This window comes from Lissotriton vulgaris, chromosome 7 (genome assembly GCF_964263255.1).
Source record: "Lissotriton vulgaris chromosome 7, aLisVul1.2, whole genome shotgun sequence".
NCBI lineage: Eukaryota > Metazoa > Chordata > Amphibia > Caudata > Salamandridae > Lissotriton > Lissotriton vulgaris.
This window is the reverse complement of record NC_141695.1, coordinates 817,976,001-818,000,195: the sequence shown is the minus strand read 5'-3', so window position 1 is coordinate 818,000,195 and position 24,195 is coordinate 817,976,001. Positions and strand designations below refer to the sequence as shown.

Below are 24,195 nucleotides of genomic sequence, written 5' to 3'. Positions count from 1 at the left end.
GGAGGTGACGGAGACTGCGATCAGCACCCAGACGAGGCGGTGAGGAGTGCGGAGGATCCCGACCAGAGCCTAGCCGAAAGAAGCAAGGTCCGAGGTGTCAAGAGGCCCACCAGTTCCGAAGTATTCACGTATCGAGTTGAGTCGAGTCCAGTCCGGTCCAGTCCAGTCGAGTTTTCCGAGGCCTTCTGTTCCGTGCTTCCCGGTGAGTACCGTTGCTGGGGACGCATCTAGACGGGTGCATTATTATGTATCCGGTAAAGACGGGTTTGGGTACACAAACACGGTCTGCACTGTTTTAGACAGTGTATCTGTGCTGTTTAGCAGTACATCAAGTATTAAAGTTCTTGCACTGTTCTCGACAGTGTATCTGTGCTGTTTAGCAGTACATCTAGTATCAAGGTAGTCATACGTGTTCAAAATGTTTCATGTGATTAATGTCGTGGTATGAGTGGACTGTTTTGTGTACATTACTGTGTTTTCGTGTAACTAGCTGTGTTCAGAAGTAAGTAACAAATATTGAGTATCCAGCACTAAGTAACAAGATGCCGCTTTTCAATAAGTTAAGACAGATAGGAACTAGGAAAGGGATGCTAGAGGAAGAAATTCCTATCCCCCCTAGGGACACTCCTGGAAATTTTATGTACCATAAGCATGGCTTAGATGCCATACTGTACCTAGATTTATGGGCCGATTATACTAAGCACCTAGAAGAAAGACACAGATGGCCCGTTACAGGAACTTGGGATGCCGAGTGCATCCTGAAAGTAGAAGAAGCGCTATGGAAAAAGAAAGCCAGACAATCTCAGAAAGACGCCATAGAATTTTGGCGTAAAGAATCCCATAAACGTGCCAAAAAGGCCCTCCGAAAAGAAGACAGACATAGAGAAGAGTCGGATAATGTCTGAGAAAACGAATTAGTTAATGAAGGGATCCGAGTAAAAGCAGAACAAGTAGACCGCATGCGAAACAATCTTGTAAATGGCATGTACTTAGTGACCGAGGGTTCGCCTGAAGCCACTTCAGAAATACCGAAAGATCTGCCGCCACCATTGGTTCCAACTAAAGTAAATCACAGGACTACAAAGGACATATTCCTTGCTTCCTATCTAGATGATGTAGCTCCCGCTTACACCAATCCACCTGCCCAGGTACCGCCTGCTGACGGTGACGGAGGTGGCAACCCACTCCAAGACAATGTCCCGCCCTTACCACAACAAAGTTCACCCGCCCGAAATCCTGTTCCACCTGTTCCTCCACCACTTCCTACACCTAAGATAAATACCCTGAATCCGTTTGGGCTTGACCCTGGAAAAACACCAGTTCAGTTACTTACACAGACCCCACAGACAAGTCATGCTCAAGCCTCCGCCTCTGGAGGTGCGACAGGAGGTCACCAGACCCCGCCACAACAACATAGGTTAAACATAAGGGACATATTAAAGAACCGTACACCCCGAACCTCAAATTTCGACATGCTTAAAGAACCCCTTCCAGTTTGCAGATACGATCCAGTACCCGGTAAAGACGATAAGATGTTATTAGCATCTCTACGCTTACGAAAAGTTACAGATTACTTAGTGTTGTTCCCAGGAATGACTGAACACCTAGATAGAATATACCATTTTATCCAGACTGGGGAAGATCCTGACAGTATTAAAGAGGCCCTGGCTCACCAGAAAGCTGACACTCAAGGTTGTATATTACGCTTCTTCATAAACTGTCTAATAAGAGAACGAGACAGGCCTGGGGTAGACCAGGTTGAGATGGATGCACTAAACAAATGGGGCCAGAACATAGCCGAGGGAAAACACGATAAACAGAATTGTATAGCAAGTATGTACAAAAAGATCAGGAAAGAAGTAATAGAGATACACGAAAGAAAGAAACAAGAAAGGGAAGCAGATAACAACAGGCTTGATTCCTCCGAGGAGGATGACCCAGAGGAATCCGAACAACAACCTAAAGAAATGATAGAGTATGTGGGTAAGGGAAATTACCTTAGGAAAGGTATTCGCCCAGAAAGCAAGAGAGTTTTTCTTTCCGGCATATCAAAACTGAATTCTTCTGAATATCTGTTTCAAGATACCGATAAAATGCTTCAAGAACGAATGGGGTACCATGTACTCAATTCTATGGATGAACAAGAACTAGCCCGGTCAGCAGTACTATGGGCTGACAATCCTAGCATATACAATGATGATACAGTAGCACAGACATTTCTGAACCTTTCCCCAGACGAGCAGAAATTAGCTGGTGTATACATGATTCAGCACCTTCTCACGTTATACAGAAACCAACACTCGGACCCAGGTCCCTTACCTGATACATTAGAAGCACTACTTATGAATAGATGGAGAGGCTTAAGTACCAAGTTGATTCAAATAATTCTAGAGCAACGGCACAGATATAACGCTTTCTTAGGCCCTCAACATGTTTCAGCTCCGCCCCCAGAAAGAAAAATGTTTCATTTGGAGCATTTTGACAGGCAGAATCCTTTACGAGAAGTATACCCAGTTATGGGTGCCGATAATACCCTGAAACGTGTGTATGTGTACACACCTTTGACAAAGTTAGAATTGTTAGAGATGAAGAAACTAGTACCCTGTCCCGATAAAGACCCTGCAGGTTTTCACCGAGAACTTAAGGATATGTTACTCATGGGAGATTACACATATACGGATATTATGAAATTATTAAAAGTACTGTTGCCCACTGGCATCTATGAGAAACTCAAAGAAAAAGAATGGGAGGTGGGAGATAAAAAGATTATATGGACAGAAATAGAAGACGAAGAAAAAATCCGTACTCCAGGGCTAGGCCTTGGGGAAAAAGCTAAAGCATTACCAGGATTAATAGTACAGGTTTTGCCAAGATTATTGACAACTAAAAAGGAAGACTGGGACGCGATCTCAGCCTGTAAACAGAAACACGATGAAGATACTAGTGACTTCTATTCAAGATTCGAGAAATGTTTCATTATTAATAGTGGCCTGAAACCAAGCAGCGAGTCATACCCACACCTTTTTGTAAGTAAATTAGTAGAGAATTCCCTAACCCAGGTTAAGAATCGGGTATATAAAGTCGAGAGTACATGGCAGGCAAATACGCCATCTCAGATGTTGCAAATGTTACAATATCATCAGAACAGAATTAGGGAAGAACAAGAACATGAACAGAGACGTATGAAAGACACGAAAATGAAAATACTAGTTGCCCAGTCAGTCCCAGCTGACGGTCAGAAAAAGGGTGGGACGCAGACAAATAATTCAGCAGCTCCTGTTAAAGGGACATGCAACTATTGCAAGCAGCCAGGCCACTACGTAAATGAATGTCCAGTCCTGAAACACAATATAGCGACAGGTAAAACTAAAGAAAGACCGCGTCAGCCTAGACAAGACCAGGTCCAGCCACAGACTTCACAGAATATACAGCCTATGCATGCTTCCTTCATCACACACCGCCCAGACCGTAGCGGTAATACAGCCACAGCCCATTGCCGCGACTCAGCAAGTTTCACAGCAAATGTACCAGTATGCCCAATCTGATTATCCCGATTATCAGCGATACACATGAAACAGCCTAGAGAGGGAGGTTGGCTTGCCTCTTATTGAGATTCCTGTAGATCAAGAGGGTCCTTATGTACATAGTCGAGTATTGGGAAAAGACAGAAAGTTTTTAATTGACACAGGGGCAAGCCGCACAACAATCAGCCATAATGAAGTCCCAGGGGCACCCCTCTCAGGCTCACAGAATGTTTCCCTTGGTTTTTCAGGACAGCCTATTGTAAATGAAGTGTCAGAACCCGTCCCCCTAGCAGTAGGTCCACTATCACGTGTTACAGACTTGTTACTCACGAAATCATGTCCAGAAAACTTGTTAGGAATAAAGACGCTGAAGGCTCTAGGAGCTGTGATATGTTGTTCTCCGGAAGGAGTTAGACTTTTTCTGCGTGACTTCAAGGGTCACTATGTATTACGAGAGTTTGATGTCAGATTGAAAAATGTACCGAAACACCTGTGGGCACAAGGCCCAACCGATGTAGGTTACATGCACATTACACCATACCGTGTTACACTCAAACCAGGAGTTGTTTTACCCCGAATCAGACAATACAAGTTACCACCCGATGCTGTCGTGGCTTTACTGGAAATCATTGAAGAGCTCATTGCCCAAGGAGTGGTCGTAGAAACCGACTCCAATATCTGTAATTCCCCTATCATTCCGATTCTTAAACGTACTGATCCCAATGCACCGCCAGTATATCGGCTGGTGATTGATTTACGAGAACTGAATAAATGCATTGTTCCACAGTACCCTGTGGTTCACGACATCTCATCCTTATTGACTGCTATTGATTCAGAAGCGACGTTCTTTACTGTAATAGACCTCAAGAACGCCTTCTTCAGTGTGCCCATTGATCCAGAGAGCCAATATCACTTCGGATTCAGTTTAAATGGACTAAGTTTCAAATTTTCACGCGCACCTCAAGGATTCACAGAAAGCCCCAGCATCTACAGCCAAGCATTAAAAAGACAACTTGATTGTATCCAAATGCCAGTTAACACTGCCTTATTGCAGTACGTCGATGATCTACTGATCACCGCACGAAGCGAACCCGAATGTGAACAAGCATCACTGATAGTTTTACATTTTCTGGCCGACAAGGGACACAAGGTGTCTCCTTCGAAGCTACAATTCTGTGTTCAGCAAGTTGTGTACTTGGGTCACTTGCTGTCCAAAGTGGGGAGACAGCTCACTCCTGACCGCATCCAGTTAATTGTAAATATGCCACAACCCCAGACACAAAAGGAAGTGCGGGCCTTTATAGGCCTCACCTCGTACTGCAGACAATGGATTCCCCAGTATGCATTTCTAGCTAAACCACTCATTCAGTTGACAACACAGGAGGCAGCGACTTCGACTGCCCTTCCTTGGACTCAGGAACATACACAGGCTTTTGAGGAATTAAAGAAAGCTTTATGTCAAGCACCAGTTCTAGCGACACCATGTTACAGCAAACCTTTTACACTTTTTGTCACAGAACGTGAAGGTACAGCGTTGTCTGTCCTCACTCAAGACCAAGCAGGTTCACATAAGCCTTGCGCTTATTTTTCGAGTACATTGGATTCAGTAGCCCAGGCACTCCCGGCGTGCTTAAAGTCAGTTGCAGCGACAGCCTTAGCAATCAGACAAAGCGATTCAATTGTATTAGGACATCCATTGACAGTACAAGTTCCACATTCTGTAGAGGTCCTTCTAAACCGAACCCAGACTCAACACTTGACTATAGCACGACTGACAGGTTATGAATTGACGCTATTCCAGCCCCACATAGAAATCAGACGCTGTAGCATTCTAAATCCCGCAACATTGTTACCTTCAAGTATAACAGATCCAGCCCCGCATGATTGTATAGAGATAATTAATGCAGTAACAAAGCCCCGACGAGACTTAACAGATGTTGCACTGACAAATCCAGACCTGACACTTTATGTGGACGGTTCATGCATGAGAACAAGTACAGGAGAATTAGTGGCCGCGTATGCAGTGACCACTGAAACCGAAGTCAAAGAAACACATCGTATTAACACATTGTCCGCTCAAGCAGCAGAGCTTGTCGCTCTGACCCGAGCCTGTATACTAGCCAAAAACAGAAATGTTAACATATACACTGATTCACGTTATGCTTTCGGAGTCGTACACGACTTCGGAATGTTATGGCAAGAACGAGGTTTCTTGACTTCCCACGGAGCCAAGATCCAACACGGTCCCCTCATTCAAGCACTGTTAGAAGCAATACATCTGCCTTCAGGCATATCCATCATGAAGTGTAAAGCACATACTAAAGTTACAGACTCTATTTCCCAGGGTAACGACCTGGCAGATCAAACAGCAAAACATACCGCATTGACTCACACCCAGGCAACTGATGTGACAAAGGCAATAGTACCGACACATTGTATGGCAGTTAGGGATCCCACACTAGATGTAATCGATATTCAGACACATGCCACTTCAGATGAAATTAAGAAATGGACTGAACTAGGAGGGGTCCAGACAGATCAGGGATGGATGACGAAGGGAAAATCTACATGGTTTCTCCCCGACTCTATGGTTCAAGTCATAATAAATACAGCACATAGTCCAGCACATCTGGGAGAAAAAGCCATGTTAGACAGTTTACAGAATCTCTGGTACAACAAACATTTACGAGCAGCAGCAAAACAGAAAGTGCGTACTTGCATGATCTGTTGTCAGTTCAATCCAGGTAAAAGCGTCCCTGTAGAGCAAGGTGGATTTCATCCTCCCGATCACCCTTTTGAAGTCCTCCAGATGGATTATATCCAGATGGAACGTTGTCGAGGATTCAAGTACGTCCTCGTAATTGTTTGTGCACTTTCCCGTTGGACAGAAGCATATCCAGTCCCAGATTACACTGCTCCGACCACTGCCAAGCAGTTGGTTCGAGAATTCTTCCCACGGTACGGCTTGCCTCGTATCGTGTACTCAGATAACGGACAGCCATTCTCGTCCGAGCTCATGAAGCAGGTATCACTCCTGTTAGGATATCAGTGGAAATTCCACTGCGTCCGACATCCCGAGGCAGCTGGCCTTGTAGAAAGACATAACCAGACACTGAAAACCCGTCTTGCTAAAGTTTGTAAAGAGAAAGGGGTCGACTGGATAGTCGCCCTGCCAGTTGCATTGTTCTATATGAGGATGGTTCCTCATTCGAGATCAGGGCTATCCCCGTATGAGGTGGTCTTCGGCAGGCCACCAAATATGTGGGGGACGCCCATGCCTAAGAAAATAACCGATGTTGATTGTAATATGCTGACAGATTACCTTGCCTCCTTGATGTCTGCACTCCAATCATGTCGTTCACAGGTTGCCGCAGCCTTTCCCGACAACACTGATGTAAAGCCACACGATGTCTGCCCCGGTGATACTGTGCTGATACGAAACTTCGACAGGAGGAGTCCGCTGGAGCCCGGTTGGCAGGAGCCGAAGCTCGTCCTTCTAACCACGAGGACCGCGATCAAGGTGGAGGGCAGAAAAGGGTGGATACATACAAGCCACGTCAAAAAATGTAATGAACTGCTGCTGCCAGAAACTGACTCTTCCACCCCCTCAAAGGACTGCCCAGATTCTAGTGACTTTAAACCTCCCATGGTAGAGAAAACTCCGCAAGAAGAATACAAGTTGAAATTACGGTCTAGCAAGTCAGACAGTTTAATTGTTTAAGTCCTCCCCTAGGTGAATCGGTTAAATAGTCTCTGACATGTATCCCCTAGACCCCAATAGAGAGAGAGATAGAGAGAAACAGATCAAGAAGCAACGCTACTGCAAATCTCTAAAAAGTTACTGTATTGTCACCTTATGGATTATGTTTTCCTTAAGTCTTACGATTATTGTCACCAGTATACTTCTGCATATATACTTTCCTATTGCTACACATGCACATTCTTCTTCTAATGACACTACCGAGCATTCTTTTAGCCAGTTACCTCTTCATGAATTGTCCTACCGACTTGCGCTGCGCAACAATACATTCATTAGTATGTTACACCACTCGCATCAGACCAGCAACGCTACAAATTGTTGGATATGTGGCCGACTCCCTCCCTACCAGAAATACAAAGGAGTTCTGCCCCTCTTCCCGTACCCGTTCACACACAATGGTTCATGTGGAGCCTGGTTTAGTTTGATTAATGCCTTAGATTCGAATTCCGTAGTTTATCAGGGTAACTGGGTATGGGGAAACCTGAACACAGTTCTGCATAGAGTATGTTATCCTGACAAAGAGGGAGTCCCCAAAAGAACAGGAACTGATCTAGAAAATGAAGTATATGGATTAGGAAATTTTACACTCAACCTCATGATTCTGAATGTTGAATCCGAAACCGAACCAGACTTGCCCACTATGTCAGTACTACCAGTCAAAGGTGAATTATGTATTAGAAAGAAGGGTTCAATACACCTGGGTCATAGTAAATGTACTACCGTGATCGAATTTAGTGATAAGGGCAAGTCCACATTCAAAGCTACACGTCATTCCTATTTCATTTGTGGTCAGACAGCATACATACGTTTGCCTCTAGGTTGGGATGGGACCTGTTACATTGGATTCTTACTGCCACCTGTTTTCCTAGCTCCACCAGATCATCATAGAAATTCCCGTCTAGTTCACAGACCCAAAAGAGATCTCCCAATTGTCGACTATACGGAAACGGCATGGGAAAAATTCACAGATTTCAACAAAGGTTTCTTCCCCTACTTAGGGGCTATCTTTAATAGTAAGTCTATACGCCACTTGACCAGAACTCTCGAAGCAGTAGTGAAAGAGACCACTTCCGCCCTAGGTAACTTGAGTGAGGAACAGTCTGCTATGAGACTTGTCGTTCTTCAAAATCGTCTTGTTATTGACGTCATACTAGCCGATCGCGGAGGAGCCAGTAAGGTCCTCGGGTCAGCTTGTTGCGTTTTCATCCCAGATAATGCTCCGTCCGTATATAAGGCTATTACCCGTCTCCATAAGATAGCTAGTCAGATACATCAGAATCCAGGCACTTGGACTTGGTCCGGTTGGCTATGGACTACCATATCAGCTTGGGGTTGGAAAATACTGTCACTTCTTGGAACCATTCTACTTATAGTATTCAGTTGCTGTCTATGTTTACAATGTGGGCCGGCGATTTGCGGCTTGTGCGCCACATCCTGCACTCCCCATTCAAGTCAACGTTCTAAATCCCATGTGAAAAAGGATGAGCAGATGATGCTAACTACTCAAATAAATAGATTAATGACGATTGATATATCATGAAGGGTCCGTAGGGAACAAGGAGGGAATGAGGAAATATAAATTTTATGGTCAAGAAATGTTCCCTAACGTGTACCCCACCGTCTCCATGTACGAGCTTAAAGTGCATGTAACTTCCCTCCTGTGCCAGCTATGAAGACGCAAACACATTTGCGTCCAACGTTAACATGTCCTCTTTCAGATCCACCCTGAATGGGTTGAATATTCCGTTTCTAAGTATGCCTTGCCACCGTCTTTGTATGGTGCACTTTCATGTTTTCCAGCCCAGGCGAAGTAGGCCCTGTTTTCTGTCATCAAGCCTCTTTCCAAAAGCATCTCTGCCTCCTGAAACTGCAAGGTGGGATGCCCCCACCTGTGAACTCTGTCCTACTCCCTGCGAGGCGAGCGGAGCCTGGCTCGGCCTGTCTGCCTGCCAAAGACAGTATTTTACCTTCATGCTATCAGTATAGCCAAGCTTAGCTTCCCGAAAACACATTCCAGTCCAGCAGAATAGATAAACAAACCCCCGGCTGCAGAGCAAAGGGCCCGGCCTCTCTGTCTCCATGCAAGTAATATATAGCTCCCGTTTCCATGGTAGGCCCATACCCCCTCGCTTTACCCACAGACACGTAGGCACATGTGCACGCACTCATAGTCAGTATAGGATAGCCTCTGTCCGAGAGACCTTTTCCTTCTAGATAATATGGTTCCCAAACATCAGATACCAGATATGATATAGGAACGAGTTGATCTGACATGCCAGACTTCTGTCTCTTTCCTCTAGTGTAAATGTCAAGTCCCCTGCACCCTCCAACTTTACGTCAATCACACGTCATGCAGCTGCGCGCGCATCCTAGCTACCGATTTCTGCTGACTCTGCACCATTCTGTCATAGAGCCACCCACTTCTGACACTTACATGTGACGTTTCTAGAACACACCTCTGTGCACGCCTTAGTTCACGCCTTCTGATTACGTATTGCTAACACGTGTGTATCCTTATCTTGTTTCTCTCAGCTGTTACGCCTTCTGCATTGACTTCTATTGTGTATATTAAGTATAAAAGTAATGTAATGTCAATAAAGTATGCTCTATCCCTTCCTGCACCCCAGTGGTGTCAGGAACCCGATATCCGGTACCAGAACCATTCCTTTTTAAGGAATAAAACCCCTAAGAACTCTAACACCACGGACTCTGCGTCTTTCTTTCCAATTGAGTTATTTTTGTTTAAGTACTTACCTGCATAGAAATTAAGACGGTAAATCAAATATTTACCACAGTGACCTGGGCAAGCTGGAACCATTGCCCCAAGTCAAACCTGTTTGGTCAGTTTCTCTCCCAGTGGCCGAACAAGATAGCATCAAAGCACAACAGGCCATAAACTGATCCCATCGCACACACCCCGCCTAAATCTTGCTCACACCTGTCCCTGCTCTTTTCTCTTCTTTTGCTTTATGATGAGGAGGAGCCCGGTTTTATTGAGGGTACACCGATATCTGATGAAAATGTTGGGCCTTGCCGGGTAATTGATCACGAACTGGACACACTAAATGTGTACTTGTCATCATGACTCTGCTTTTTCTTTTGTAATGAAAATATGTGAATAGCTCACTGTAAATCCAAGAATGTTTGCACTATACATCTAAGAATGCTTGCCTGAAGCTCAAAAATCTGTATAAAAGGAGAAGCCAGGCTTTGTAAATTTGAGCAGTCTCCTGAGAATATACACACCGTGTTGTTGTACTTCTAGGATGCTTGTTACTTGGTTGCAGCCAATAAATTCGATCTTTGACTTCACCTAGAAGACTCGTGTTTCTGTGGTCTGAATCAGGAAAGTACTCGAGGTCTTTGGGTGTTGCCCCTGACACCGCTGGGTTATCGGACCAGTACCGGTTCTGAAAAACCCAGTACCTCAGTTGGCGCCCAACGTGGGGCGGTATCAGCGGTACCGGTCCAAGCCAGAGGTTCGTGAGGAGCTTCGTGTGAAAATTCCGTAGGACGGCCAGCCACTTCAGCGACCCCTGTATGTCGATGTGGCTCCGAAGGTCTTTGCTGCGAGGTTCCCCGCATCCCGACGGCTACGAAGGACTGCTGCCCTGACTATCTCCCTGATTTGGACCGTTGATGTTTGGTAGAGCAAAACGATAGACGAGTCTTCTGGTGACGTCATCGATACCTCAGTTAAGTATAAGTGGAGCGTCTCCCAGTCCTTAGTTTGTTTGGTGTCCCCTTTTGGGACCGCTTTGATTTGGAACTTGCAAGCGCCAAAGCCGAAGGACTCGTGTATTCACGAGAAATATCGTAATCGATAGTCCTTTGAAGTTTGAAGCTAGACTAGAGAGCGAAGATGCCTGGTCTTAGCAGACTTGGAAATTTGTTTTGTCTTGGTTGTAATAATAGGGACTCCCGACTGGAGGACTCGTGTCCGGTTCCTCCGATTGGAACTCCAACCTATGAATTATATGTAAAACATGGAGTAGGCCCCATCACATACAATGAAGTATGGATAAAATACACCAGAAAAGATGGTGTTTTAAAATGGCCCCAATATGGTAGCTTTGGTACAGAAATCCTGGATAACCTCGAAGTTAAACTTTTTAAGAAGAAAGCCCGGCCGGCAATGTTTGACTCTTTCCGCTTATGGCGTAAGGAGGCCAAACAAAAGGAAATTAAATTAGAGAAGAAAAATAAGAGAGAAAGGGGTATCTCGATAATGCAAGCTGCATGGCAGTATAAAGACAATGAAGAAGAACAGATGAGTGAGCAGTTGCACAGGCAACGTAAAATGGTAATAGATAAATGTTATCCAGTCTTGCCGCCTCTTCAGCAAGAAGCAGCAAAAGAGCTTGAAAAAGATCCCCTAATGTTGCATTTGTTAAGTTCACCACCCTCCTATGCGCAAAATGCTACAGCACCTCCACAACCTTTAGTTGTGCAACCCATGGTTGTTATACCTCCTGTTCCTCCACAGCACCCACCAGCTACTCTTCAGCTGGCTCCTGTTCCTTCGGTGCAGCCTCCCCAAAGGTCACCGGCTTTTACACCTGCTCTTCCTATACTTCCTCCAACTCTAACTACTTTATCAACTACCACTCCTGGTACTCCTCCTGACACTGCCTCTGCATCTGCCTCATCTCACCCTGCCTTCCCACTTGTCTTTTCCTCAACTTCTCCGTCTGTCTGCCAGAGAGTGGCAAGCACTGTTTCTAGCCTTCTATATCCTTTGTTTGGAGCGGCAAGTCCGACTCATACCCCTGAACACAAAGAGTTGCGCAGCCACCTGCCTGATTCTAGGGAGAAAGAAGTATTGGATCGTTTGGCACATAAATGGGTTACTGACCCGATGAGATATGAACTAGAATCTGTTATGGATGTTTTCCATCAGTGGGAAGCATCAAAGCAGAGGTACGTTTTCGAGAAAATGTGTGTTTTCCTATGCGAAGATTTAGAGGAGAATGATTTGGACTCTAGTCCGCCTGAGTTGAACCATGTACGGTTCGAATTTTCAAAAGGCACAATTGTGGGTTCAGATGTTAGGAAAGCAGTTGCGACGTTGTTATCACTTAGGACTGAAGATGTTTCCAAGTCATTGTTTGAGCCAAGAAGAAAGGAAGACAATATCCCATGAGAGAGGTTCCCCCAGTTTGGAGGGAAGGGAACGCCAATGTTGTTCCAGCCATTTTGCCACATTTTCACCGTGTGTGGGTACATGTCCCATGGAAGCGAGCTGAAGTATTAGCCCTTAAGCAGACATTGCCCGATCCCCACAAGAATCCGGCAGGGTATTACAAGGAATTGTCGCAGACTGCAGGTTCATGCATTATGAATTTGGTCGATGTAGATATGTTGTTTGGGAATGTTGTTCCACAGCCTTTATGGGGAAAGATTTGTCATACAGATCATGATCAAGAGCTAGGCGACACATGGGTGAATATTGTCGCTGCTGATGCTAGACAAGTTGGTGGTGCTAAACCTGAGCCTTTAGTAGCAGAACTTCCTGGTAGAATTATTACGTATATGAAGACTTTGATGCCCGAATTGAGAGTAAATTGGGATAAGTTGTCTGCATGTAAGCAGAAGAAAGATGAAACGGTGTCCGATTTCTTCACCAGGTTTGAAGAAACATTTGTCGACCACAGTGGTCAAGATATGAGTACAGAAGGTGGTCAGCGACTGTTTGTCGATAAATTTGTGCACAATCTGCTTCCAGAGTTGTGTAAGAAGTTGAAGGATTAAGAGAGTTCATCCCCAGTTTCCTCTTCAGCACAGATATTGGCTACTGCACAATATTATGAAAATAGAGACAAAGATGAGAAAGATAGAGTAGAAAAGAAAACTAAAGAATTGAAAACGAAGGTCCTGTTACAGCAAGCATACCCGCCATGTGGTGGTAGTGGTCAGAATAGTGGCGGTCAGAATAACTATCAGAATAACTATCAGCAGCCTCCACAGTTTCAAAAGCCAAGAGTAGAGTATACTCAGCCACGCGTTCCTGTGGGTCCCAATCAGTGTTCGTATTGCAAGGAAGAAGGTCATTTTAAGTATAGTTGCCCTATCCTGTTACAGCGCGCAAATGGTGTGTCAAACAAAAGAGGTAGAGGTGTTCAGCAAACACCTAGAGGTAGAGGACGTGGAAACGTCCATCAGAATGCACGCTCCTTTCCGCCTCAGGACTCTATGAATAAGTTTGATCAGCAGAATAACGCATCTGCTAGGACAGCTCAGTACTATGCTGATGATTACTATGCAGAAGATGAGTGGACCGAAGGTAATGATTGCTAGGACAGCCATAGACAAAGAGAGGGAGTTGTTTCAGTTCCAGTAGATCAGAGTGGACCATACGTTGAGGTGATTACATCAGGTGTGTCAGAACCTTTTCTGTTGGATACTGGTGCTACAAAGAGTTCTATGATGCACTCAAAACTCCCTGGCGCACCTTTGTCTGGCGAAATGAATGTTTCTGTAGGTTTTTCTGGCGCCCCGGTTAGGAACCCGATTTCATGTCCTATGTCCCTGTCTGTTGGTCCTTGTGAACTCGAAGCACCCCTTATTCTAACTACAGGTTGTGGTGAAAACTTGTTGGGATTGGACTTGTTAAAAAGATTGTATGCGACTTTGTACTGTTCTCCTTCAGGAGTACAACTTACACTAGGTAAGAAAGTGGTTTCTCCAATGTATTTGTCAAGGGATAAAATTCCGACAGAATTACTGTCTCTACCTGATATTCTTTGGGCTACTGGTCCTAACGATGTGGGTCTCTTGGAAATACCACCATATGTTTTGACATTGAAAGCCAATGTTAGAATGCCGCGCATTCCCCAATACAAAATTTCTAGTGAAGGTGAAAAAGCGTTGTTAGCGATCATTTACGATCTGATTGAAAAAGATGTGATTGAAGAGACAAGAGGCAACGTTTGCAATAGCCCTGTTCAGCCTGTTTTGAAACGAACTGACCCGTCCCAGCCACCTGTGTACAGATTTGTGATTGACCTTAGAGAGGTGAATAAAATAGTAGTGCCACAATTTCCAGTTGTTCCTGACATTACTGCCCTGCTGACTATGATCCCAGCCTCTGCTACCTGGTTTTCTGTGATTGACTTGAAGAATGCTTTCTTCAGCATCCCAATTGCTGAGGAAAGCAGGGATATTTTTGGCTTCCGTTTAGGAGGACGAAGCTTCCGCTTTAAACGCGCTCCCCAGGGCTACTGTGAAAGTCCATTAATATATAGTCATGCTCTAAAAACGCAGCTTGATACGATTGTTTTACCTGAAGGCGCTACACTCATACAGTATGTTGATGACTTGCTTATTGCTGCAGATTCTGAGGAAATCTGTAAAGAAGCCACGTTGTCATTGTTGCGTCATTTGTGTGATCTGCATCACAAAGTGTCCCTGCCTAAATTACAATATTGTCGACAAGAAGTGACCTACTTAGGTCATCTCTTATCGAAGGAGGGAAGGAAACTGACCCCAGAAAGAATCCAGGCAATAGCAAAATTAAGTGTGCCAAAAACACAGAGAGAAGTGCGTGCTTTCTTGGGTATTACATCGTACTGTAGACAGTGGATTCCAAATGTTTCTTTACTGGCCAAACCATTGGTGGCATTAACATGTAAAGATACACCCAATCCCGTGCCTTGGTCCGAGGAGTGTCAGAAAAGTTTCTCTGAATTGCGCACAGCATTATGTTCGGCTCCTGTGTTGGGTACCCCCAACTACAGTAAGCCCTTTACATTATATGTCCATGAGCAAGAAGGTTGTGCATTATCAGTGTTGACACAATTATTTGGAGACAAGCAGCGTCCATGTGCATATTTTTTGTCGACTTTGGATCCGGTAGCTAGGGCGTTGCCGAGTTGTCTAAGAGCCACAGACGCAGCAGCTGTTTCTATGCGACAGTCTGCTGGTTTAGATAGTGATGAATAACACGTTAGTGGTCATGGTTCCACATGCAGTGGACACGTTATTGAACAGAACCAAGACACAGCACTTAACTAGTGCTCGATTGTCTGGTTACGAACTAACTTTGTTAGCAAGCCATGTGCACATCAAAAGATGTAGCACATTAAACCCAGCCACGTTGTTGCCAATTTCAGTTGAGACAGAGAGTGTTGAAGAACAGCACGATTGTTTTCTTAGAACAGAAGAAGAAACAAAAGGGAGAATAGACCTCCAAGATAGTCCTGTTTCTGAATATGATGGTACTTTATGGTTGGATGGTTCATGCTTCAAGCTTCCGAATGGTGACACGACTGCAGCATATGCAGTCAGCACTTTGCATACAGTCGTTGAAACTGCACGTATTCCACATAACTCAGCTCAAGCAGCAGAATTGATTGAACTTACAAGAGCGTGTGTGTTGTCAAAAGGAATGAAAGTGAATGTGTACACTGACAGCCAGTATGCGTTTGGTGTGGCTCATAGTTTTGGACGTCTGTGGCGTGAACGTGGGTTTCTGACTTCGTATGGAGCCAAGATCCAGCATGGTCAGTTGGTGAATGAGCTTCTTGAATCTCTGACCTTGCCTCTACAATTTGCGATTGTAAAATGTAGTGCTCACAAGAAGGTGACTGATGATGTTGGTCGTGGGAATGCATTTGCTGATGAAGTTGCAAAAGAAACAGCAAGGAATGTGATGAGCCGAATGTATGTTGCAGGTCCTGCAAGATGGGTTGGTGACGTTGGAATGTGTGAGGACACAATAGAGAGTGTGAAATCGATTCAATCTGAGGCCACAGAGAAACAGTTGAGCACGTGGAGAGAAAGTACGGGTAGAATGGATGCAAATGGTTGTTGGGTTGAATTGTCAGAGCATCAGAGATGGTTGCTACCTGATGCATACGTGCTTGCAGTGGTTACAATGGCTCATGGAATGGCTCATATCAGCGTGAAAGGGATTTGCAAGTTGTTGGCTCCAGTGTGGCAAAATGCTGGAATCCCTAAGTGTGCAGAGAACGTGGTTAAAAATTGCATGGTATGTCTGACACACAATCCTGGTAAGGGAACCCCAACTCCAGCTGGTCATTTTGCACCTCCTACGTATCCGTTTGAGGTTTTGCAGCTAGATTTCATACACATGGAGCGGTGCAACAATTTAAAATACGTACTCGTTGTTGTCTGTGCCTTCTCCAGATGGGTAGAAGCATATCCCTTAAAGGACAATACTGCCTTGTCCACCGCGAAAGCCCTTGTGAAAGAGTTTTTCCCTAGATTCGGAATGCCTAGAATGGTCTGGAGTGATAATGGGAGTGAATTTGTGGGACGAGTGATGAAAGAAGTGTGTGAAGGGCTAGGCATCAGACAAAAGTTCCACGCTGCAAATCATCCCCAATCAGCTGGATTAGTAGAATGCTATAATGCTACCCTAAAGTTAAAATTAGCCAAGATCCAAGCAAGCACTGGTCTTAAATGGCCTGATGCTCTGCCCTTAGCACTCCTATCCACCAGAATGACAGTGCATTCAAGAGTAAAACTTAGTCCCTATGAAATTGTTTTCGGCCGTCCGGACAACATATGGGGGTGCCCAGACCCACAAAGTTTAGTGAAATAGAGCACCCTGCTTTGCTGGACTATTTGTATGATTTGACGGCTAAATTGCGTGTTTTACACCAACAAGTCCACGACGCTCTGCCTCAGGCCTCTGAAACTCCAGGGCATCCTATCGATCCTGGATCCTGGGTACTGGTCAAGAATTTCCAGCGAACAAAGAATGACCAGCCCCGGTGGACCGGCCCTCATCTAGTCCTCCTCTCGACAAGATCTGCCGTTCGAGTGGAGGGTAAAAAACATTGGATTCACGGCACCCACTGCAAACGGTGGGTCCAGGAGGGTGTCGCCGACTCAGAGACTGAATCTGTGCCACGGTTCATCCCTTTCAGTGATGCTCGTGTGAAAGGAAAATTTACAGAACAAGAGAGTGACAATATTATGCAACCAGCCGTACCATCATCAGCCCAATTGGACACTACAGAACCTGAAGCCTTGTTTCAAGACCATACAATACCGGGAAAACAACGGTATAATCTGAGGCCAAGAAATACGAACTAATAAAATAGGACTAATACATTTTTTTTCCCTAAATACTATTTTTGAAAAGCGCAGCTCTCCCACCTGAGAAACTTGCTCATTTTTGTTTTTTCGAACCGCCATCCGGGTTCCGCTGCTAGGGCCGCGATTACCCAAAGTCTTTGAGGTGCAGCTCGCGACGTTAAGTCGACAGTTCTGTTTGGTCTAAGGGAGTTACCCTAAATCAACAGAAGCATTCCTTAGCAGAATCAACCTCCCATCGCGGGCAGCATCATAGAGAGGATGGATTTTTTCAAAATGGAGAGACCTGCCAAAGCTGTGAACTTTCAAACAAGAATATGTGGATTGATGACAAAGAAACGTTTTTTTATTATTATGCATTTTCCTGTTATTAAGTGCAATGATGTTTTTAATAGGATATGTACTGTTTTCTTTACAAGTGACCTTTGCACCGACTACATCGCCCATACCTCCTCCTACTATTTCTGCACATTCTTTTCAACCCCTTCCTGAACATGAGTCAGCTAGGAGATTAGAGTTTATTAATAACTCCTTCATCCAGCTCTTGCACCAACACCAACTAGTAATGAACACGACTAACTGCTGGGTGTGTGGTCTTATGCCTCACACAACGGATAAAGGCATTCCTTACCTTGTCCTGCCATTCAGTCACAATGGTTCTGTGTGGGCATACAGAACAATGTTCATCTATGCACACGAAGTCTACCCCCTACGTTCTGTAACCGACAATCCTAAGAATAGTGCTCTAGTTAAGGGTATAGTAGATATGATTAAGGAAGATATTTCCTATGAGACTATCCCGAGAGATGAGACGCTAGTATACATAGGATGGAACGTGACCGGATATGGAGCTTCTCTGAGTGAGAAACAGCAAGCTAAGAGATATTCCCCGATTTGGATTGTATCCCATCAGGGTCATCTGTGTCTGCAAGGTACTGGCAGGAATCCCAGAGCTCAGTTAGGGAAGAGTGTCTGTACTGAAACGTATGTTTTTGCATCTCAGACTTCCCCTTTGTTTCTAGCAGCTAAGGGTACCTACTTCGTCTGCCATGATAGAGCCTATACATGGTTGCCCCCTGACTTTTCGGGCACATGCTTCGTTTCGTTCCTGTTGCCACCCACCTACACGGCCGCGGCAGATTACCATAGGACAAGGACAGTTAGGGGTGTTGTGAGTAAAGACGACACTGCGGAACAGGAGTTTGGGGATTTCGCAAAAGGTTTTCTGCCGTTTTGGGGGCCCATGGTGAACAGCAGGAACATTCACCAACTGACGAGGGTAGTTGAATCCGCCGTGATTGAAACGGCTGGTGCCCTTAGTAACTTGACTGCTGAGCTCCAATCGGATCGTCTTATGACCCTTCAGAACAGGGTCGCATTAGATGTCATACTTGCAGACCGAGGTGGGGTATGTAAATTGATCCAATCAAGTTGCTGTGTTTTCATACCAGACAACGCTCCAACAGTGTACCAGGCCATCTCCAAATTGCATAAGATTTCCGAATCTATTCATGTGGATCAAGGAGATTGGTCTTTCTTGGGATGGTTCTGGGAACTGATATCCAGCTGGGGATGGAAAATTCTGATGGTCATTGGGATGGTCTTAGCCATTCTTTTCCTGTTCTGTCTGTGCGTGCAGTGTGCTCCTGCAATATGTGGCCTCTGTGTTACATCATGTGTAAGGAAGCCTGTGTCAAAAGACGAACTAAGTACCAGAATGATGTTACAGCAACATCTCAATGACTTTCGGAATATAGATCTGGACTCAGATTAGCATGAGATTAGGTTAAATTGCCTATGTAAGGGCAAAAGGAGGGTTTGTAGTTCTGAAAATTCTGGAGGACGTGCAACAAAATTTGCCATAGTATGACGATTTTTATATCAAAAGACCGATAATGGCTAGTACATTATGCACAAGCATTTTCGCCATAATCAAGTAACGATTTCACCTCGAAATCGCCATTTTCGTTTTTAAACCCTTGGGTTCCATTTTACGCTTGGCAGCCATTTTGTGAGTTGCCCTTCACATAGGCTTGTAACCACAGCTGAATTCGATATCAGAGGACCCATACACCTTAATTGACTTTTCTGTGACCTGGGCAAGATGGAACCATTGCCCCAAGCCAAACCTGTTTGGTCAGTTTCTCTCCCAGTGGCCGAACAAGATAGCATCAAAGCACAACAGGCCATAAACTGTTCCCATCGCACACACCCCGCCTAAATCTTGCTCACACCTGTCCCTGCTCTTTTCTCTTCTTTTGCTTTATGATGAGGAGGAGCCCGGTTTTATTGAGGGTGCACCGATATCCGATGAAAATGTTGGGCCTTGCCGGGTAATTGATCACGAACTGGACACACTAAATGTGTACTTGTCATCATGACTCTGCTTTTTCTTTTGTAATGAAAATATGTGAATAGCTCACTGTAAATCCAAGAATGTTTGCACTGTAAATCTAAGAATGCTTGCCTGAAGCTCAAAAATCTGTATAAAAGGAGAAGCCAGGCTTTGTAAATTTGAGCAGTCTCCTGAGAATATACACACCGTGTTGTTGTACTTCTAGGACACTTGTTACTTGGTTGCAGCCAATAAATTAGATCTTTGACTTCACCTAGAAGACTTGTGTTTCTGTGGTGTGAATCAGGAAAGTACTCAAGGTCTTTGGGTGTTGCCCCTGACACCGCTGGGTTACCGGACCAGTACCGGTTCTGAAAAACCCAGTACCTCAGGTGCGTCACTTTTAAAATGGGAAAAAGTGACTTACTAGTGGCGCAAGGCCTTCATAAATGAGGCCCTGTGTTTTTGCCAGGCTCATGTTCAAAAGGGTCTTTCAGAGCCACTGACCCGCCACGGCTGTCAGATTTGGCTCATGCACACCCGTTCAGGTCTCCACGGTGTGTTCTAAAGCTGCTGCTGCCCCTCAGAGAGCCACCCTTCCCGGGGAGGGGGTCTTGGAACTGGATAGACCATGCTAGCAGCTTGTTGGCAGTCTCAAGGGGCTGGAAAGGTAACTTCTGGAGGAAGGCTGTAGGTGGAAAAAATGGCATGGACTGTCGTGATGACACAGGCTTTGGAGAGTGGTGGGGTTAGGACCGCTGCTGCCCTCGCTTCTTTAAGCAGGGACTTGATCCCTTTACCTCAGTGTGACCTGGTCAATTTTGCTTCTCAGGGCTCCTGTGATGCTTCAGGGCTTGATCAGACAGGCGGCCTCAAAGGGCGCATCTGAGCCCCGCTGCGTGCTAGTCAGAGTCCTAAACTCCATCCCAAGAATCACTTTAGCATTCCCTAGATTACAGGCCATAGAAACTTGTCTTCCACAAGCACCCATAGACAATAATATTTGTTCCAAATCTTGTACTTTCATTGATATGACCTCCAAAGATCCAGATTGTATATTAAAAACAGAGCTTTAGACTATACCATTTCTTGCTGATAGGCAATATTTCTTTCCATGTGTTCCCATACCCAGGGGCGGCCTTAGGCATGTACATGCTGTGCACCTGCACAGGGCCACCAAACCCCAGGGGCCACCACGCCAATATATATCCTTAATATAATAATCCTCTGAGGATGGATACATATTTGCGTGGCGGCCCCTGGCAGGGATTTGGCGGCCTCCGGCTCTGTTCCACTTCCAAACACCCTGACCCCCCCTCCCCTCCCCCCTCTTCACTGGCCTCCGCACTCCGCCCGGACCCCCTCTTCCAGGGCCCCCTACCTACGCTCCCTGCCCAGGGCCGCCATGAGCCTAAAGCCGCCCCAGCCATACCTAGCATGTTCCTCAGTTTGGTGCTTACTTTTCCACCATGTTAAAAAACAGTAGATGTTTCAGAACCCAGGCTAATGTGCTGCATAGCTAAATACATATTAGGTCCCACAGGCGAGACCGATAGCATTGCAAAAGCTTGTTAAATGTAACTGCTAGGTTGTTTATACAGTGAATCCAACAGAATTAACACCCTAACTGTTCTTCCGTGTCTTTATGGAGGCATGTACCTGAATTAATTCAATTTCCAATGAAACAACTGTGTTCTTTCATATATACGATTTCTGATTGTCATGATGAAGTAAGTTGACCAATTAAATAAAGAGGTACAGCATTTGAACCACTGTTTTCTTTAATAAATAGGTTTTCATATTGTTATGATCTAATTTGATCAGGAAAAGAAGGAAAATTACAGTATTTGCTCCCATGCTCCAATAACTGAGACTAAAGTTTTTGCTTTAGAGGAGTAAATGCTGAAGGTTTATTGACTGGTTTCACTTATAAGCATTCCCTCTTTACATCTACGTTGTGCGAGTCCAAACTTACTCCTGCCCTAAGCCACACAGACATGGGGCAAGGTACCACTGCCATTTCGTTTACAGGAGGGAAGCAGGAGGAGACGGCAGGAAGGGAGCCACGTGGTTAAACACCAGGTTAACCACAGTTTACAATAGAAGGTGGGAGCAATATGAGGGAAGCCAGGCTGCACTTTCTGGTGTGAGTAAAAAAAACAAGACCTTCAGTACCCTCAAACATGGATAGGACCTCAAACTCGGACACCATCTTGGAGTGTTTCATTATCTCAGACTGGTGAAGAAAAGGCAGGGCCTGGGGTCCGTACTGTCGACACTGCATGATTCCTAGCTTCATCCTTTAGCTCCTCCTACTGCTGCTCACCACCTGGGATCCGTACTGTCGACACTGCATGATTCCTGGACCCGTCCTTTAGCTCCTACTGCTGCTCACCATCTCTCAGAGATGTTGGAGAGATAGATGCTTGTTGGTTAACCTCTTACTTTCTTCAAATGAACAGAGGGCTACTGGTTGGTAGCAAGAGATTAAACAGTGAACCTTTATACCGCCGGAGGATTAGGGGGCTCAAATATTGTCATGATACATTTACCGCCTCTTTCTCTTCTCTGATGCCCTGGTTGTCTTCATCTACAAACTCTATCACCATGGCCAGGTCTGCCTACTTTGCCTACAAGGCAGGTATAGCATTTGGTACTTGTGAGAAAATGGGGTGCATTATATGGTGTGGTTTTACAACCTCGCCATATACTACACTTACCAACACCTTTAGGATCCTTGGGTTTCGTCAGTCAAACCCTCAGGTCAATCATGGGTAGCTGTGCCACTGACAGCAAGGCTTAGACAGAGGATAAAATAAAAAAAAAATCGTAAATCATACGTTCTTATATAGCGCCTTTCACCGTAAGATCTCAAGGCGCTTGCTTTGGGAACCCGTCCTGGCCTTTCCCTGCGAGATTCCCCCTACTGGGCATCCCAGTAAAGTGTTTAAACAGCACCAAAACAATTGAAGACGATATCGACACAACACTCAAGAAATTCGATACCAATTTATAAAAATAGACTGTATTTTTCAAAGAATTTAAACACTAGAACAAAGATCCAACAGTGGGTTCTGGAGAAATTGATGTTAAAAGCAATAATAAATTAATGCAATTCACTCAACAACGAACAAGACATAGCAAAATCAACAAACTGGACACCAAGAAACGTTTTTGATATAAACTTAGATAAGTGTTACTGCATTTGGTTAGATGTTCTTGGGGCGACCAAATCCAGCAGGGAGGTGTCTAGGGGAACAGCAAGGTCCTAAGAACAGTTACCTTCACAGGGAATGCAGCCCTTCAGTAGTTTCAGAAACTTTTTCCGAATTACAATGGATTCCTATGGAGTGGTCCAGATGCAAGGAATGAAGGATGCTGAAGATGCTCTATGGATACTGTGAATGCAACACAGCTGTTGCAGATCTTCTTGCAGGGATACCTCAGTCTATGAAGGTGGTATGTGGGTCCTGGTTGTAGGGTCAACGTCCCACAAAGTTCTCTCCGGCCTAGTCAAAGTCCAGTCGCGTCTGGACTATCAGTTGCCAGTTGTTGCTGTCACAGGTCACTCCTTCCTGGGTGGATACGAATATGTTACTTACCTGTAATCCTACTTCTCTAACAGGTGTATCCTCATCAAAGTCATAAGCACAGAATATTCCCGCCCATGTGCGGGAACCCCAGAGTACATTAGCAATATATACATAAAAAGATATATATATATGTATTCCCACAAAGTGATCCTCTGTGCTTGAAAAACGCTCAACAGCGGGTGCTCTGCCCAGGGGCCGGATCCTGGCCCAACAATAACTATTACCACGAAAGAGGCGACACTCCCGGATTGTTTTTAAGCTTTTTAATTCAGCGTTCGACCCCACCAACGCGTTCCAGCCCCTCTAGACTTTTGACACGGTGACAAAAGCCTAGAGTGGCTGAAACGCGTTGGTGGGGTGAAACGCTGAATTAAAAAGCTTACAACCATCCGGGAGTGCCGCCTCTTTCGTGATATATATATATATATATATATATATATATATATATTGTCTACAGATTGCCCTGTGCACAGAGGACGCCACTCCGCATCGATTTGGTTAACAAACCTTTATTTGCCACAGAAAGATTTGCAAGCAGGTATAGTTCAAAGACGCCCTGACGCGTTTCGAGGCTTCAAGCCTCTTCTTCATAGGGCAGAGAAGCAGGAAGTGCGTGGCTACACATTTTGAACTTTTCAATATCCCAAATTGCATGCCGCGCCCACATGGGTTTGTCAAACAGCATGCTGGGTGATGACGTTCTATTTTCAGCCTCTGGTGGCTTGCCTCGCACTCGCCTTCATTATTGCTTGTTTTATTTCTTTTTTCGTCATTAAATACCTTCCAGTAGGCTCCGTTTGCAAAGCTGTCCATAATTCAAAAGCAATCCATGCGCCAAACACTCCGGCATAATTCCTTCGTGTGGACCCGTCATCACTTCACACGGGCGGTGCATCACTCCCACGGCCGGGCTGCCGTGTG

General features: G+C 45.1%; 1 protein-coding gene and 1 pseudogene across 1 annotated transcript in view; one reads left to right on the top strand and one right to left on the bottom strand.

Annotated features, from left to right (window-relative positions):
- Positions 1-24,195, bottom strand: part of DNAH17 (dynein axonemal heavy chain 17) — a 15,539,113-nt gene that overhangs the window by 5,631,630 nt on the left and 9,883,288 nt on the right. The gene's annotated exons all lie outside the window — the stretch shown is intronic.
- Positions 11,147-13,581, top strand: LOC147702471 (uncharacterized; annotated as a pseudogene).